Raw genomic sequence first — 17074 nt, 5'->3', positions numbered from 1 at the left:
GCTCCCAACCTAGCAGTCTTTAGACAACTGGATAGAGAGGTTTAAAGTGCGCATGTCTGGCTGGCCGTCGCAAGATGTCCGGCCAAAGAGCCATGCACACTTTAAAAAGTTCACAGGCAGCCCTCTGCTCACCACTTCTCCCTGCCTGCCACTCAGCAGGCCCCACCCTGTCCTGACACTCGGTGTAGATCGAGGTGATGAAAAATAAAATAGTAATAAATGAACTTAATTACCATTTTATTTTTCATTTCTGGGGCATTTTAGTGGGTCGACACTCCTCCGCTATAATGGAAGAGCCGCCACTGCTTTGAAGCTGTACTCAGTAAGCATGAAGAAGAAGAAACAGGCCCACATATGATTGTTCATCGGGTCTGCTCAGGTTTCCAACTTTGTTTGCATGTCCAATTGTTATCACAGTTATTTGCAGTAAATGTTCTGAAGTAGGCACTATCCACAACTTTAAAACGTTACTATCTCTTTAAAATACATATGGACCCCAGGTCATTGTAGCTCTGTCGCTGTTCAAAATGTTGAGAGCTGCCAGTGAAGAACAGGTACAGGGGAACAGGAGTAAAGGGTATGAACACATACACACACACACACAAACTCACTCACTCACTCACTCACTCTCCCTTTTCCTCTCCCACGCGTTCACTCAAGAAAAACCACTTGTACGGCAGCAGCTCAATTCCATTACATACACAAAACCGTTACTCCATAATGCCTCAGAAGTGAAAGTAAGGCTGACAGAAGGGTGTGATGTGGAGAGTCATGGGTGAGGTGAAGTGAGAGGTGGGAGTAGTGGAGAGAGGGGAGGGAGAAGCAGAGAGAGTGGAAGGTGATAGGTATGAGAGATAGCATGAAAGGTGTGTGGTAGAAAATAGAAGATAGTGAGACAGAGAGGGAGGACGAGGCGGAGAATGAGAGGAGAGAAATTCAGAGAGAGAGAGGAGTGATGTTGAGAGGGAAAGGTGAGGTGGAGACAGAATGGTGAGGATAGGAGAGACAGGGTGCACTGTGAGCGGATGGTGAGGATTGAGAGAGAGATGAGAGGAAGGCAGAAAGAGAGGCAGGTGAGAGGAAAGAGGATGAGGTGGGACAGAGAGAGGGAGAAAGCTACACAAGGGAGAGGGCAGGATGAAGTGGAGAGAGCAGAGGGTGAAGCAGAGAGAGTGAGGACTGTGAGGTGGATAGAGAGAAGGGTTAGGTGGAGAGAGAATAGGGTGAAGCAGAGATTTAGGTGGACAGAAGAGCAGGGGGATTCAGAGCGAAGGCACAACAGAAGAGATAAAGCAAGTAGGTACAAATCCCCAGTAATACAGAGTAAAACGAATAGGCATAATCCTGGCAATAGGTAGAATATGCTACTCGTACCACTACAAGGCCATTAAGCATGCCCAAAGGCAGCCCTAAGACTCTGGGAAGAAGCTAGACAACCCCATGTTTCTTCGTTGCCCTCCCAGATCCGGGATCATGGAGCTGGGCCTGCTGACCTCTTCTAATACTCCTCTTAAGGGTGTCAATGCTAAGCACTAGCTGCTCTACCACTTAGGATTATAGCGCAGTAGAAATATAGAGTGGGAGGTCCGAGCTTCAGAGCCCAAACCAGAAGGGGGAAGCGCGGCTCTCAATCAAGACACATGTGGGTTGATCACGGGCATGTCAGAGGAGGCCGGCCGGAAGGGTGCTGGAGCCAAAGGGACGTAAGAACAGTGGTGGCCGGTGGACGTGGTGACGTGAGGCCCAATAGCACGATCCAGCACTCTGCCTCGGTAGTTTCAACCCTATTCCAGCTTCCGATTGGGTGGAACCTCGTGGGTCTGTCCCTGGCTGCTGTAGATAGGTGAGAGTGTTGAAAATCGTGGGCCTGCCTCCCTCAGGTTAGTATTTCTGAATTTAAGTCTGTGTGTTTGTCTCTGTGCTGGGAATGGCATGTGGTTGTATGTATGTATTTGTTTTCATTCCTGGAATTGTGTTTCTGTGTGCCTGCTTATCTGCCCTGGAGTTTGGCAAAGCCCGCGTGCTGGATCATGCTGTTGAGCCCCCCTCTACCATAGCGCACCAACCTCCCCTGTATTCCATATTCTGATTAGGCAAGAGTGCGTGTGGTTCCATTATTTGACATGGGGTAGTGCGCGTCGCTAGTGCAGCATGTCAGATGTTTTGTGTGTATGTTTGGCTGGGTTGTAACAGCTCCCGTCTGATAAATGCGCAAAACGGTTAGAGGAGCCCACTTCTGCGACAAACCTGACATTGCAGCTTTTACATGCAAACAAACATTTGTGAGCTCGTTTGTTTTCATATAAAAGCTGTGATATGCTAGCAGTAGTGGCAGAGGGCTGACGCCCTGGCGCCCACAAGGGGCCCCCCGCTTCACGCCTTAGTAACGCGCTCTGGAAATATAATTCACGGAGAAAGTACAGCCCCATCCCTGGGCCTCCACCAGATCCGAGCTGAGGCAGGAGCACGAGGCGCGAATCACGTAGATAAGACATGTAACTGAAACGGAAGAGATTAGCGAAATGGACACATATCTGTCAATGAGGGAAATGAAAAGCGCCCAGCCGAGCATACATTACCTAATGTTTAAATAATGCATGCCCCCTCCAGTAATTGTGAACACGGCCCTCACCCAAGGCTCTGTGCATTGTGGTGAAATGCACCTATCACGAGCTTCCTGGTGTACATTACCCGGACTCAGCCTGAGTTCTCCGGGCTGGGAAGGAGCGCACACGCACCTTAAGGAGCGACGGAAAAAACACCCCAGGGACAGTGAAAAACATTAGTTAAACAAGGCAGCCAGTATTCCCACGATAGCGAGCACGAGCAACTTCCCCATGACGGCGGCAAGCAGCAAGCAGCTCCTCTGTCTCCAAGAGCGGTGGGAACAAACATTAACTAGAGAGAGAGGTACAGCGCGAGGTGTGTCCCAGGAGCCGAGGGCAGGTGGGCAGGGCTCGCTCTCTAATTACCCAGTGCGTAATGTTGCTTAAAGGGCCCGTCCCCAGCCGTGAGTCTTATCCAGGGCTGCAGAAGCGTGTTTTTTCTGCATTTCAATTCTTTATTATATTTTTTGCCATATTAATCGAACAATGATCAGTAAACAAATATCTGCATAGAAACATAAAATGCCAAAGATACAATATGAAGCATAAGCAAAAATAATACAACTAAGAAAAGAGAAGAAAAAAACAAGTCAGGTCCCGGGCCGCGCTGTGATTGGCTGACGTCACGGGGGTGTCCCGGGCCGGCAGCCAATCACAGCGTGGCCCGGGAATGACGTCACGGGGGTGTCCCGGGCCGGCAGCCAATCGCAGCGCGGCCTGGGACAAAGGGGCGGGGCTTAAAAAAAGCACCAGAAACGCCCCCGAATCGCGTTTTCGTGAGAAAGCGCGATTGACAGCCTCTGCCTCCCAATGGCTAGCCTCCATTTATGGAGCTAGCCAATTGGAAACAGAGGCTGTCCTAACCTCACTACTAAAAACAAAAGATTTCGACTGGGAGGGGCTTCGCCCCTCGCCAAAAGTCGAAACCTAAAAAAGAAAGAAAAATAGAAAAGTGAGAAGAAAGGAAATGAGACAAATCAGAAAAGAAAGAAAAGAATGTGAAAATGGAGAAATGGAAGAAAAAAACAAAAAAGAGAAAAAATGAGAGGAAAGAAGAAAAAAGGGAGTGTGGAGGAATGAACAGTTTTCAGGAGGAAGGAAGGGGGGGAAGAAGGAAGTGTAAGAAAGGCGGATGGAAGATGAGAAAGGAATAATGGAAAGGAAGAAAAGATGCAGATTGAGAAAAGAGAGAAAGAAGGAAGGAAGGCAGGAGGAAAAGGAAAGAAGGGGCAAAGGAATAAACGAGACAAGAAACAAAAATGAATGAAGGAGACAGGAAAAGGAAAAAAGACCGAATGGGAGAAAAAAAGGACAAATTGAGGGAAATAGATGGAATGGAAAGGATGAATGAAGCAGAAAAGGTGGTACAGAGGGAGTGACTGATTAGGTGAAGAAACACATGTGAGACAGAGACAGCTCAAGGGAAAGGACAAGAAAAAGAAAGCAAACAATAAATATAGGATAGAAGAAAAATGAGGAAAAGCAAGAAACAAACACAAGATAGACGGTAGGGTGGAGCAAAACAAAAACAAAAACGCAAAAGAAAAGCAACATAGAAAGAGGCATAATGTAGAGCAAGAAAAGAGGAGCGAGGAAGGAAAGAATAAAAGGGTAGAAAGACACAGCATAAAGGAGAGAAAGGAAAACAAACGAGAAGGAACAAGTGAAAGAAAGAGAAAGAAGAGAAGGAAAGAGAGGAAGTGAGAAAAAGAAGAAAACGATAGAAAGGAAGATAGGATAAAAGGGACAAAAAAAGAAAAAAAAGTCAGTGTAGTGCAAATCTGAAAAATGTATCTTTAATACAGCATAATAACCCTCCACATATTTTACGTTGACTTGAATGAAACAAAGGTTCTTAGATGCAATATTTATCAGGAACTAAGTTTACAAACTGTGCTCTGATCTAGACGTGTCCAGGCTTCTTTCCAGGCAGCAGCACAGGACTGTATTTTAAGAAGAGGGTGGGCTGCGTGCTCCTCCTGTCACCTTACTCAAAGACAGACAATGAGCTACTGGAAGCTTGAGATCCACCTATTGGAGACTCCTGCAGTACAAAGGGTTTTGCCCATTCTGTGTCTATGGAAAAATGTGTTCATGCATATGGCCCATAGTTTCAATAACTAGCCTATGCCGTGTGTAAACATGGTGATGATACTGAGTGCCTCCCATTGAGCCCGGCCTCTGCTTATTGCTGCTTTGTGGCGCTGACATTCTGAAATTGAACAGTGGATTTCTGGTTGATCTCTCTTGTTAAAGATGGGGTGGGGGTGCTGCCTATCTTTTCTCCCTTCAATACCCCATCAGCGATATCAGCAGCTCTGATGAGCCCCGGGTGATGCCTCAAAAGCTATGGATTGTCTGCTATGTCCTGCTCCCTAAAAATGTTACAGCTCGCTTGAGGCTGTGAAAGATGCAGATGTGCCACTGTCATGCTCGCGAGCATGCATGTCTTCAGGAGCAGAGGAGGATGCAAGGGTATGCAGTGTCTGGGTTCAGCCCAGACCAAAGCCTCACTTGTTAGAAAAGCATGTTTCATGAAAACACCTGAGCAGAAACAAGAAGGACTACATGTGCCATTTACCAATTGGATTCTCATGAGACTTGCAAAAGGTGATGACCATCTTGAACCACAGAGCATAAATTCCTCTTGATCCATAGCGTCCTTGCTATGCCAGTGTGATACATCATTACTTCAACCGGGAATTGTTTTTGGACTCCTGTTATCTTATTTTCTGTGAAGTCGGCAAAGACATCTGAGAACTTGAGAAGTATCTTGCAAGAAATGACTTGCACTGGTTTGCTTCATAAATACATGATCATCCATAGGGAACAGAAACTCTATAGCACTTGTTTATTTTTTAAAGACGCCGTTCACAGGGATTATCAATTGTATGGATTATGAACTTTTAAAAACTTTCATGGAAGTATATTAGCACATACATATTGTTGTATGGTTGAGATCATATATAACAGATGCATTTATGACAGGGTAAGAAACTAAACATACAAAACTAACAAATGCTTTCATGTCACAGTCGTGCAATTGTCACCTAAACACTTACCAAACGCAAAAAGTTATTTTGTAATATTGAAGGTAGTTCTTGCTGGTAAGCAAGCTTATTGTAACACGGATAAATATTCAATTATTATATGGGACCTTAATTGTATTGCTTCTCAGAAGAAACACTGAGTTTTAAAGTATAACAGAGAGTTGAAATATGGACAGTGTCAGCTCATAGATCACAGGCAACACTTCAAGTTAAAACCTCAAAGTGTCAACTATAATTATATTAAAGCGCTCTATCACGTTTTAGATCTCAACACTTCAAACATGTAGGTAGATTAAATCCAGTTCTGTAACCAGGTGTGTGTCTCTTTTTGTACTGTGCTGCTGGAACTTAACTATGACCTAAAAATGATTTGCGTTCTGTGAGGGATGATGTGGCCAAGTCAAACACTGACATGGGCAAGGGTGTTAAAGTTATGGAGAGGAAAGTGGAGAGTGCGGTTACTAAAGCTGCTAAACTGTTCAATGGACAAAATGCATTATAGTTCAAATTTGAGGAGCTAAAATCCCATAGTATCCCACTCCTTGATAAAAAGAAGAATGGGAGGATTGTTTCAGGGGAAATAACTTGCAGATCAATGGTATACCAATGCAAATAGCAAAATCAGAGCGAGATGAATCTGTCCTTGCCCTTCTTGATGAACTCCTATTCCTATGTGATTCTGAAGTGCCTCTATCCAGCAAAAGAAGGCATTTTTTATGGCCTTCCCTTATCAGGTGCAGAAAGGGCTTGTGCGAGACAGCCTCACGAGAGTCCCCTTTTACAAAGTCATAGAACTTATGGTTGGTAGTGTGATTTTCGGGAGAGTTGTAAAACTATGTTCCAAGGTATTGTACAAGCAATCATTTGATGTGATAGGCAGCGGTTCCCAAACTGTGGTCCGCGGACCCCCAGGGGTCCGTGACACATTCCCAGGGGGTCCGCAGGCAACAGTTGTGAAAGTACTGCAAAGTTTGTTGTATAATCAGCAGTTTTATGGCAACAATAAAAGTGCCAAGATAACTCTGGTGATTAATGTACTTTCTAGACAGAGATGGGCATGTTGTCCAGTGGCAGCTTAGAGTCATCTAAGGTAGCGCAGAGGGTGAACCTGCCTGCTGCAAAGAATGTGTACCATGCACTTCGAAAACATTACTTTATGTACATAGCTCAGTGGTTAACTGCTTTTGTCATTACGATTCTGTTGGTACTGTGAAGTTAATAAGTTACATTCATACTCTAGCATAGTGTGCTATGAACTGGCATAAAAAAGCTGCATGCAAACTGAATGTATGACGTTACAACACATACTTTTACAAGGTATACCTTTACAGCGCATTTTTTACAACGCAACATCCATTACAAAGCATGCCATTACAATGAATTTTTTTAAACTACCTTTACAATGCATTCCATTACAACGCATACTACCTTTACAACGCATACCATTACATTGCATGTATGGTAAGTATTGGATAGTGTAGGGGTAAAAATTACTGTTCGAACTCCAGGGGGTGCAACAGTAGGGTAAGTGTTGGATAGTGTAGGGGTAATAATTACTATTCTAACTCCAGGGGGTGCAACAGTAGGGTAAGTGTTAGATAGTTTAAAAGTACTATGCGTTGTGATGGTATGCGTTGTAATGGTATGCGTTGTAACGACATGCGTTGTAGTGGTATGCGTTGTAGTGTCATGCGTTGTAATGGTTGCGTTGTAATGGCATGCGATGTAATGGATGTTGCGTTGTAAAAGTTTCGTTGTAATGGTAGTGCTTTGTAAAAGTTGGTTTGTAAAGGTTGTTTCCCATGCAAACTGCATGGTACAAGTTAGCAAGTTATAATTTATTTCTCAGTCGTTCATTATCTTGATGCTGCTAATAAAAGGTTTGTTTGGGTATACATACATTCTTATTATTAAAGTCAATGCTAAACATTGTGTTATGTTTTGAATCCGGAGTTTGTGCTTCTCCAGACCAAGCACTCTTGAGTAAAGCCTACCAGTATGTATGACATGTGAATCCTACACCTTGAAGTCTTCTTTATCTTATGTAACATTTTCTATACACTGATTTACACATGTATCATTCATTGTTTCTTTATGTATGTGGTAAAAATTTCTATGACACCCTACACTGGTGTGAGAGGTGCTATGAAACCAATGAAATACATTTGGCAGAGGGTCTATGAAGAGATAAGAGGCACTGTTGGAGGGTGATAGTGAGGGAATCATTGAATAGCCCCAACAAAGATTGTCATATCTTGGTGCATAGTAAGTAATACAATTCAATATATAATGACAATGTATTGTAGAATGCTCCTTTTTTCCCTAAAGTTCTTGGGGGGAGAGGACTACAAAGCCCCCTTTGTAATGGTCAGCCTCACTCAATGCACTTGGTGTGCACCATACGGTGACTGGTCTGACAACATTTGCCAGGCCTGCTTTGGGTTTCCAGTCCATCCATTGCCGTAGTAGGAGCATCATACCGCAAAATAAAACCAAAAATTAGTCGCCAAGATGTAGCACCAACCTTCCCATTAAAAATGTTCGATTTTTGCAAAAATTTTCAATCTAAAATAATAACATCTTTAGTCATTCAAGTATTTGTTTGGTGTGCACTTCTTTGTATATTTTTTTGAGAATGACTGTGTAAATGTTTGAAATTTAAATAGTACAAATTGCTTGGGGGTCCCCGGCTTCCAGTTGTGACTCAATGGGGGTCCTCAGGAGTCAAAAGTTTGGGAACCACTGTGATAGAGTATTATTTAATGCTGGAGCGAACATAATTTTCAAGTATCAAAACATGCAACACTCCCTGGACCCCTGGGAGGATCCCACCATGTTTTTGAAGCCACCACCGATGTGGGATGATATAGGCCACACAGTCCTGCGGCATACTTCACTGTGCATCCACGGGCACAATTAGGGTGCGTTTAGGGTTAAAATCGCACAATAGGCTTACCCCATGTGAAGATGGTTAAAGCGCAAACCTTATGAAGTGGCCTGCAATCCTTTGGCAAACATTTGTTGTAGTGAGCATGTGCTGCGCCATCTACTGGTAGACACTAAAATGTGCCTTGCGCTGTTTGCCGAACCTCTAGGGCAGTGTGTGCGTCATCATTAGATTGCAGAGGACCGGGAGGTGCAAGCAACACTTATGACAAACAGCGACATTGGTAAAAGACTAGAATGTGCATCAATAGACTACTGCAGGCGCACAAAGCAATACTGCGGCGTATTCTGGGATAATGAAGACGAAGTTCCACACGTGCTCCAGTTGGCAAATGAAATCACCCATTGACACAGTGGTGCATTCATAGAGAGCGGTTTCGGCAATTGGGGTTTGCCAATAATTATTTGAGGCAGTTGCAAGACGAGCACCCTGTGTTTCCAGCTGTTTCCAGCTGTTACAGTATGTTGGTAATGTTTCACCCATGTAAAAATGTGGACATTCTGGACGACTCTATCAAGAGTCTTGCTCAATGGGTAGGTATCCCATGGATACTGGGTGGTGATTATAACAACGTAGTGGATGTTTCTCTTGACTGTTCCCACCCCCCCACTTCTTCATGCCCCAGCTCATCAACACTCCAGGCAGTTCTCTGGAGGGGTTCAACAGTGGTCCCTTCTCAATGCATGGAGAGCCCATAATCCACACTCACGTCTTTACCTGCATTATTCGGCCCCACATAATCTTTACGTCCACTTAGACCTCTTTAGTGTTTTCAGGAGTTAGTTCCATGTCCTCTCCACTCAGACTACCTGAGCTGTGTGATATCAGACCATGCTCCGTATATAGTGGACATTGAGTGGGGTACTCCTCACCCACCAGTTCCTGTCTGGAGGTTATCCAAAGATACGCTAGATAACTCAGAATTTTGTGATACCCATTGAACCCACATAGCCCAGGACTTTCAGGAAAATCATGGCAAAGCCACCAGCTGTACTGTCAAATGGGATTCCTTTAAAGTGATTACTAGGGGCTTCAGCATTCAAAACACAGCTGGGGTTCGCATGGATTGACCAGGGCACTCCGAGATGCGGATGAGGCAGTGTTTGCATTGGATAACTGCCCCTCCTTAATGACATGACGCACCATGCGCTGATTGTCATCAAGAAACAACAATCTACCTTAGTAGAACACCTCCGCTGTTATAATTTCACTAAATACACAGCCCGCATTCACGCTGCAGGGGACAAACCCAGCCGTATACTGGTATGGTTGGCCCAACAGGAAATAAATATTTCTCAATCACAGAAATCGCCCCTGCCACCGGTCCAATTTTGAGATCCCAATCAATTATATTACAACCATTTAGTTCATACTATGCCAAGCTATACAGGGCACCTCCCACCTCACCCCTTGGCACAATAAGACGTTTCATAACACCCCTACCCCTGCCCACCATTAACGCTTTGCTATGAGAGGAGTTTGACAAACTCATTATTGTGGCTGAGGTAAAGAAAGCAATACATGAACTAGCTCGTAATAAGATCCCTGGGCTAGATGGGTCTCCAACTGAATACTGTGATCGGTTCTCAGTCAGTATGGCTCCACGTTTAGTTGAGGTGTGCAATGTAGTTCTAATCACCAGCATACTCCCAGCCTCCCTCCAGGAGTCTCTTCTAGTATCCCTGCTGAAGCCTGATACGGAGTCCACGCGCCTCTCCTCCTATCGCCCGGTGGCCATATTGGGTGCTGACTATAAAATACTCAGCAAAATCCTAGTGAATCGATACTTGAGTGTACTTACTGCCCTCATTCATCCTGACCAAAATGGATTTGTCACACAAGTGTTTCCAGTGGTTCACTGGAACCATCCCTGAGGGAACACAATATTCTCCTCTTTCGCCACACGAGGATTCCAACACAGTTTTGTTGTTTCTGAATAAGTTTCAATTTTTTATTTCTTTAGATTTTTCAAAGATATTCATTTAGTTCATTGAACTAAATGAATATCTTTGAAAAATCTAAAGAAATAAAAAATTGAAACTTATTCAGAAACAACAAAACTGTGTTGGAATCCTCGTGTGGCGAAAGAGGAGAATATTGTGTTCCCTCAGGGATGGTTCCAGTGAACCACTGGAAACACTTGTGTGACTGATTATAAGGGCGTCTCAGGGGATGTGACGCCACCTGTGGAGAACCTAAAAACAAACAAAAAATAGACAAAAAGAGGATATAAAAGCTGTGCATCCTTCCAACCTATGCTACTATAAACTTTCAAAATGGATTTGTACCAGGATGCAACACGCCTAATAATATTAGGCATCTCTTCCATGTAATGGCTCAAATCTCAGTGCGTTAACCGCAGGCAGCATGCTTCCTTTTGGACCTCGAGAAAACCTTTGATCCTCTGTCTTGAGAGTACCTCTTCAAGGTTGTACAGGCAGCAGGCCTGGGCCAATGTCTTCTGACCTACACAAAGCTGTTGTACACAAAACCCATAATTTAGGGTGCGCATTGGTCGCTCGTTTTCGCCTCCCTTTCCAATAGGTTGTATCACAAGTCAGGCCTGCCCTCTCTTCCCCATCCTATTCACAATCACCATGGAGCCGCTGGCTCATCACCTACACTTGGAGGGCCAACAGTGGGGGATCCCTCTAGATGGAACCATACGTTGTGTTGCTCTATGTGGATGACTTCTTAATATATATCCAAGATGCTTCAGCAGACATGTCCTTAATGTTGACTACTTTCCAAGACTTTGAGGAAATAGCTGGCCTCCGAGTGAACTTGGGGAAATCATGCACCTTTCCATCGCGCAGCAATGCCCTTTTCAGGTAATCCAAATGGGTGATACTCCCCTAGCCAGGAGGACAACTGTGGTCCATTATATAGAGGCTCGTTTATACCACTCCCAAAAAGATCTGTTTGAGAGTAACCTGAAACGTGACTACATAACCCTTCGATCCCAAATCTGCTTCTGGCAACAGCTCCCACCTGCACTCACAGGCAGGATAGCACTTTCTAAAAAGATCCTCCTCCCAGTCTCCTATATTATTTTGTAAATGTTCCAGTGTTTCCCAAATGCTGCTTTTTCTGTGATTTGGATCAATTGTTGGGGGTCATGTTGTGGAATGACGGGAGGCGAGTGTGGCTCTCCAAAAACTTCTGCTGCCGATGGATCAGAATGGGCTTGGAGTGCCATCCTTTGAAATGCACTACCTAGAGGCACAGCTACACTGGTTATACCGATGGCTGGCAGAAACAAACCTTTGCAAGACAAGAACAGGAGAGGGTCCTCTCCCCTCCTATATAATACGCCAGCTCTTACACCCCACTATCACGATACATTGCTCCTGGTTCCTACGCAGGTGGATCGCCCGCAAATGTCTAATTAGGGTGTTCCAGCTGACGAGTAAAATCACCCGATACTCTACCATAATTCCCCTCCAGTGCCTAACGGGACCTTTAGGTCTGCTTATGGGTGTACAGCTGTCAGAATGGCATGCACACTCCTTGGAAACGGTGGGAGACCTTTTCAAGATGCCAAAATCATTACATTCGGGCAAATTCGTCAGGACCATAATATTCCCTCAGGACAGTTATCAGCATATGGGCAATTGCTGTTGCCACTCCGACCATTATGGGGAGCACTAGATGAATAACCGCCTACCCATGCAGTGATACATACTCTAAACCTCATGGGGGAGGACGCCATCTCATCCCATGTCTATACCAAGCTATTAGGGAACACATTTCTTGCCTCTGAAGGGAGGATCTGACAAGACGTCTTCACGACACTGAGTGGTCTAGAGCCCTGGAGTCCTTTAAGACTGTTTCAAGGAATGCTCCATTTAAAAAACATCCAATATATGATCCAACACAGGGCCTATCTTATACTCTGGCAACTTAATCGTATATTCCCTGCAGCCATCTTTACTTGCCCTAGATGTTTCACCCAGGTTGCTGACCTTCGGCACACGGTCCTGCCCTAGCATAGCAAATTATTGGAACAAAATGGATGTATGACAGTACATCGCCAACCGTTACAACGCGCGCTTTTAGCCTCCAGCCTCCACATCGCAATGACTCTTACTTCGCACGTTTTTCTACCGCATTTCAACGCCAATGTTGTTTAGCCTATAGCAAATTCCATTAGTACGCTCACCGAAAGATCGCGTGCCATTACAAAGGTTTCTCGTTTTGGCTCATAAACTACCTGTAATGAGTCTGAAAGTGAACTCTTTAGCACGACGAATGCAGATTTACAACAAAGATAAGTGGTAGTAAAAGGACGTGTTACCAGTGGCCGGCGGCCGGGGTCCAGGGGCCGGGAGGTTGAAAGAGACGTAGAAGAAGCGGTAAATATGAAAGAGGAGCAGGGAGCCCTGCTAAGGCTGATGGGCGGGGCGCTATGGCTTGACCCTCATCCATCCTTGGTGACAGGCGCTCTGCCGCCCACTGCCCCCCAGGAGAAGCTGACAGGACCCTAGCCACAGGTAACACATCCTTTTATTGACACTTATCTTTGTTGTAAATCTGCATTCGTCGTGCTAAAGAGTTCTCTTTCGCTATGTTTTTTGTTTGCCACGAGCACTAAGACTGCACTGATGATGCCTTCCCTTAGTGTTTGTCTTTTTCACGAGACCATGGTGTCGATTTCTCAGCAGCCAATCCTATACCTCAGTTAGTCACAGCTGATGTCCAGTTTTTACATACAGATTAGCAGGTCGCCATTACCGTAGATCATTGAGAACTTAACTTGGGCTCTCTCACCCCCTGGTAAGTATAAAATAAACTGAATAAGGCGTCCTCCAAGTTTCCGTTTCTAGCGGATCCATTCGTTAATAGTACATTTGACATAACAAGCTGGTTAACTTCCAGTTCTGTATAAAATAGTAAGGCTTTACTGAATTACTTGAAATCCTATATTGTTCTGAATGGAGAATGTATGTACACAGCCACATTGCTATTTTTCCTTTAAAAATGAGTCTTACGTTCTCATTTGATGGAATTATGTAAGCAGGGCTTTAAGTGGGATGAAAAAACTGGGGGGTCTCTCAAAAGGGTGTGGCCAATGTAATTAAGGGCGCGGCTTAAAAAACATAAGCTAAAAGTCTGTGCTTAGCATAGTGTGCCGCCCGACTTGTATTTCGCTGTTTCGGTCATTGCATTCAGATATACTTGAGAAATTGCATGATTAAAAAAAACCTTTGCAAGTTACAGAATTTTAAGAAGGATATATATATAAATACATATAAAAATAAGTATAGGATCATATGCGTTATGAAGATTATAAAAATGTGTAAAAACATACTTATAAAAAGGAGAGCTAAGGATCATGTCCGTTATGCAGTAAGGTGGCAGTTGGAACTAGGCTAGTAATTGTGCTGGTGAGAAATCGCGTACTTGGAACTCCTTACCAAGTTTTTTTTTTCTGCTTGTTCCAAAAACCTTACTAGGGCACAGTTTAATTTAGTGTTCCGAGGGTCAAAGAAAGCCAAGACTGCTGCTCTACACGATCTAATCATGTTTGTGTTTCAGAGTTTCCTCAGGAGGGACCGTCATTCGTTCAGTAGGTTTGGGCAAAGACAAAGGATGTGTACTATGTCTTCTTTGTGATTCCCGCAGAGTCTGCATTGTTCCTGTCCGGATATATGATACAAGAAGTAACATCATACCTACAGCAAGTCAGGACTATTGGCTTTGTCAATGGTTGTTAGTTGTATAAGATAAATCAGCAGCAACCAGGGCTTTAAGTGGGCCGGATCTCACCAGTGCTGAGCACCGGCAGTTTTTTAAAGGGGGCCTCGAAACGGGTCCCTTTAGGGCTCTGTTTTGTGCCCTGGCACAGGCGGTCCGTTTTTTTCTGTTCTTCAGTGACTGCAGGCACAGGGATGTGCGCGTGCTCACTTCTCACTAGTGGCGACCTTAGGTCATGACGTCATGCCGGGTAAGCTTTGATGGGGAAATTAAATCCTTTAAAGCGAGTCCTTTTCTCTCTGGATTTTCCTTCTCTTTTTGAAACTCGGGAGCAGCAACATTGTTGTGGTCTCACCAGGGCTTTAAGTCGAAGCTTTTTCAATATTATATACAAGCCATACTTGTGGCTTATTTATCTTATGCAACTAACTATCATTGACAAAGCCACTAGTCCTGACGTGTTGTAGGTATGATGTTACTTGTTGTATCATATATCTGGATGCAGTGACCGAAACAGCAAAATACAAGTCGGGCGGCACACTATGCTGAGCACAGATTTTTTAGCTTATGTGTTTTATAAACCACACCCTTAATTACATTGGCCAAGTCCCTTTGAAAGACCCCCCTTCCCCCCCAGTTTTTTCATCTTACTTAAAGCCCTGGCAGCAACTATGGCTTGTATATAATGTTTAAAAATCTTCTACTTAAAGCCCTGGTGACTCCATGACAATGTTGCTGCTCCTGAGTTTAAAAAAGAGAAGTGGCAATTTGCAGTGTTCGCTATTCAATAGGTCCCCCTCACTTGCAACAGTGCTCGGACTCTTGTGTTTTAAAAAGCAGAGGCATGGGAGATGTAGGAAGCAAGGATTTCCCTTCCCCTACAACGCTCACTTGGCATGACGTCATGCCGTAACTTCCCCACTAGTGAGAAGTGAGCAGTGTGAGCAGCGCACATCAATGTCCCTGCTGTCACTGCAGTCCAGGAAAAAAATGGACCGCCTGTGCCAAGGCACAAAGCAGAGCCCAATAGAGACCCGTTTCGAGGCCTGCTTAAAAAGACTGCCGGTGCTCAGACCCAATGAGACCCGGCCCACTTAAAGCCCTGTATGTAAGCGTGTAATTAAGTTTAATACAGCACATGGCAGTAATCACATCTTCCTGTTCCGTTTTCTTTCTTGCACGACGGTTACAGTTTTTATCCAGTTTTATTTTTATTTATGCTCTTATATGGGTTTAAGTATGGGGCTTCAAAACATCTCTTTGTAAAGCAATATGGAAATCGGTCCAGATTTGTTTTTGTACCATTTGTTCTCTGTACTGTTCTCCTCTAATCTATCAAGTTGAGAATCCCCTGTAGACCATTGCAGGCCATTAACGGTTTCTCCAAATTAATGCTTCCTATTTAAAAGGTTTATTCTAGAGCCAGCACAGCTGTCACCCAGTGATTGCTGGCCTCGTCCCTTAACTCTGCATTGCATACTGTCTCCTTTCCGTTCTGTTTTCAAAGCCTTCCATCATTCATCCATCCACCCTTTCACCCATCCATCATTCACCCATCTACCGTTTCACACAGCCATCCATCATTCATCCATCCACCCTTTCACCCACCCATCCATTCTTCATCCATCCACCCTTTCACACAGCCATCCATCCATCATTTATCCACCCACCCTTTCACACATCCATCCAGCCATTCTTCATCCATCCACCCTTTCATCCTTACATCCATACATCAACCCTTCATCTATCCACCCTCTCATCCATCCATCCATCCTTCATCCACCCTTTCACACAGCCATCCATCATTCATCCATCCACCCTTTCACCCATCCATCCATCCATCATTCATCCACCCTTTCACACAGCCATCCATCATTCATTCAGCCACCCACCCACCCTTTCATCTATCCATCCATCCATCCTTCATCCACCCACCCTTTCACACATTCATCCATTCTTCATCCATCCAACCTTTCACACAGCCATCCATCATTCATCCATCCACCCTTTCACCCATACATCCATCCATTCTTCATCCACCATTTCACACAGCCATCCATCCATCATTCATCCACCCACCCACCCTTTCATCCATCCCTCCATCCATCCATCATTTATCCGCCCACCCTTTCACACATCCGTCCATTCTTCATCCATCCGCCCTTTCACACAGCCATCCATCATTCATCCATCCACCCTTTCACCCATCCGTCCATCCATCATTCATCAACCCTTTCACACAGCCATCCATCATCCATAATTCATCCACCCACCCTTTCACACATCCATCCATTATTTGTCCATGCAACCTTTAGGACCCCGACCACAGGTTACACGTCCATTTACTGACACTTCCGGCTGCGCGTGAATTACAAGGACCTTCAGTTTATGCCAATTACTCTGGGACACTTGTCACCCTGAGAGCCCCTGTGTTTTCAACTAACTGAGACTACTTCATCCCTATATCTTCTGATGACTGCGCCCCTACGTACCGTCTCCTTTTCTGTCTGTCTATCTGCCCGTCTATCTACACCTCAACCTGTGTGCCCATGTAACTATCTTCCTTTCAACCTGTGTGTGTCTGTCGATCCATCCGTCTATTCGTCTGCCTATTAATGTAACCTCCCGTCCGTCTGTCTATCCGATGTCTACCACCCTGTCATTTTTTGTCCACCCCACGTCTCTCTTACTTCAGGGGTTTCATCTCAGTTCAGCTCAGTGCAATGCTGCTCTTTTCTGTTTGTAAAGTATGGGGGTATTTTGTGGGTGTTTAG

This window comes from Lissotriton vulgaris, chromosome 3_1 (assembly GCF_964263255.1).
Source record: "Lissotriton vulgaris chromosome 3_1, aLisVul1.2, whole genome shotgun sequence".
Lineage (NCBI taxonomy): Eukaryota > Metazoa > Chordata > Amphibia > Caudata > Salamandridae > Lissotriton > Lissotriton vulgaris.
This window is presented reverse-complemented; position numbering follows the sequence as displayed.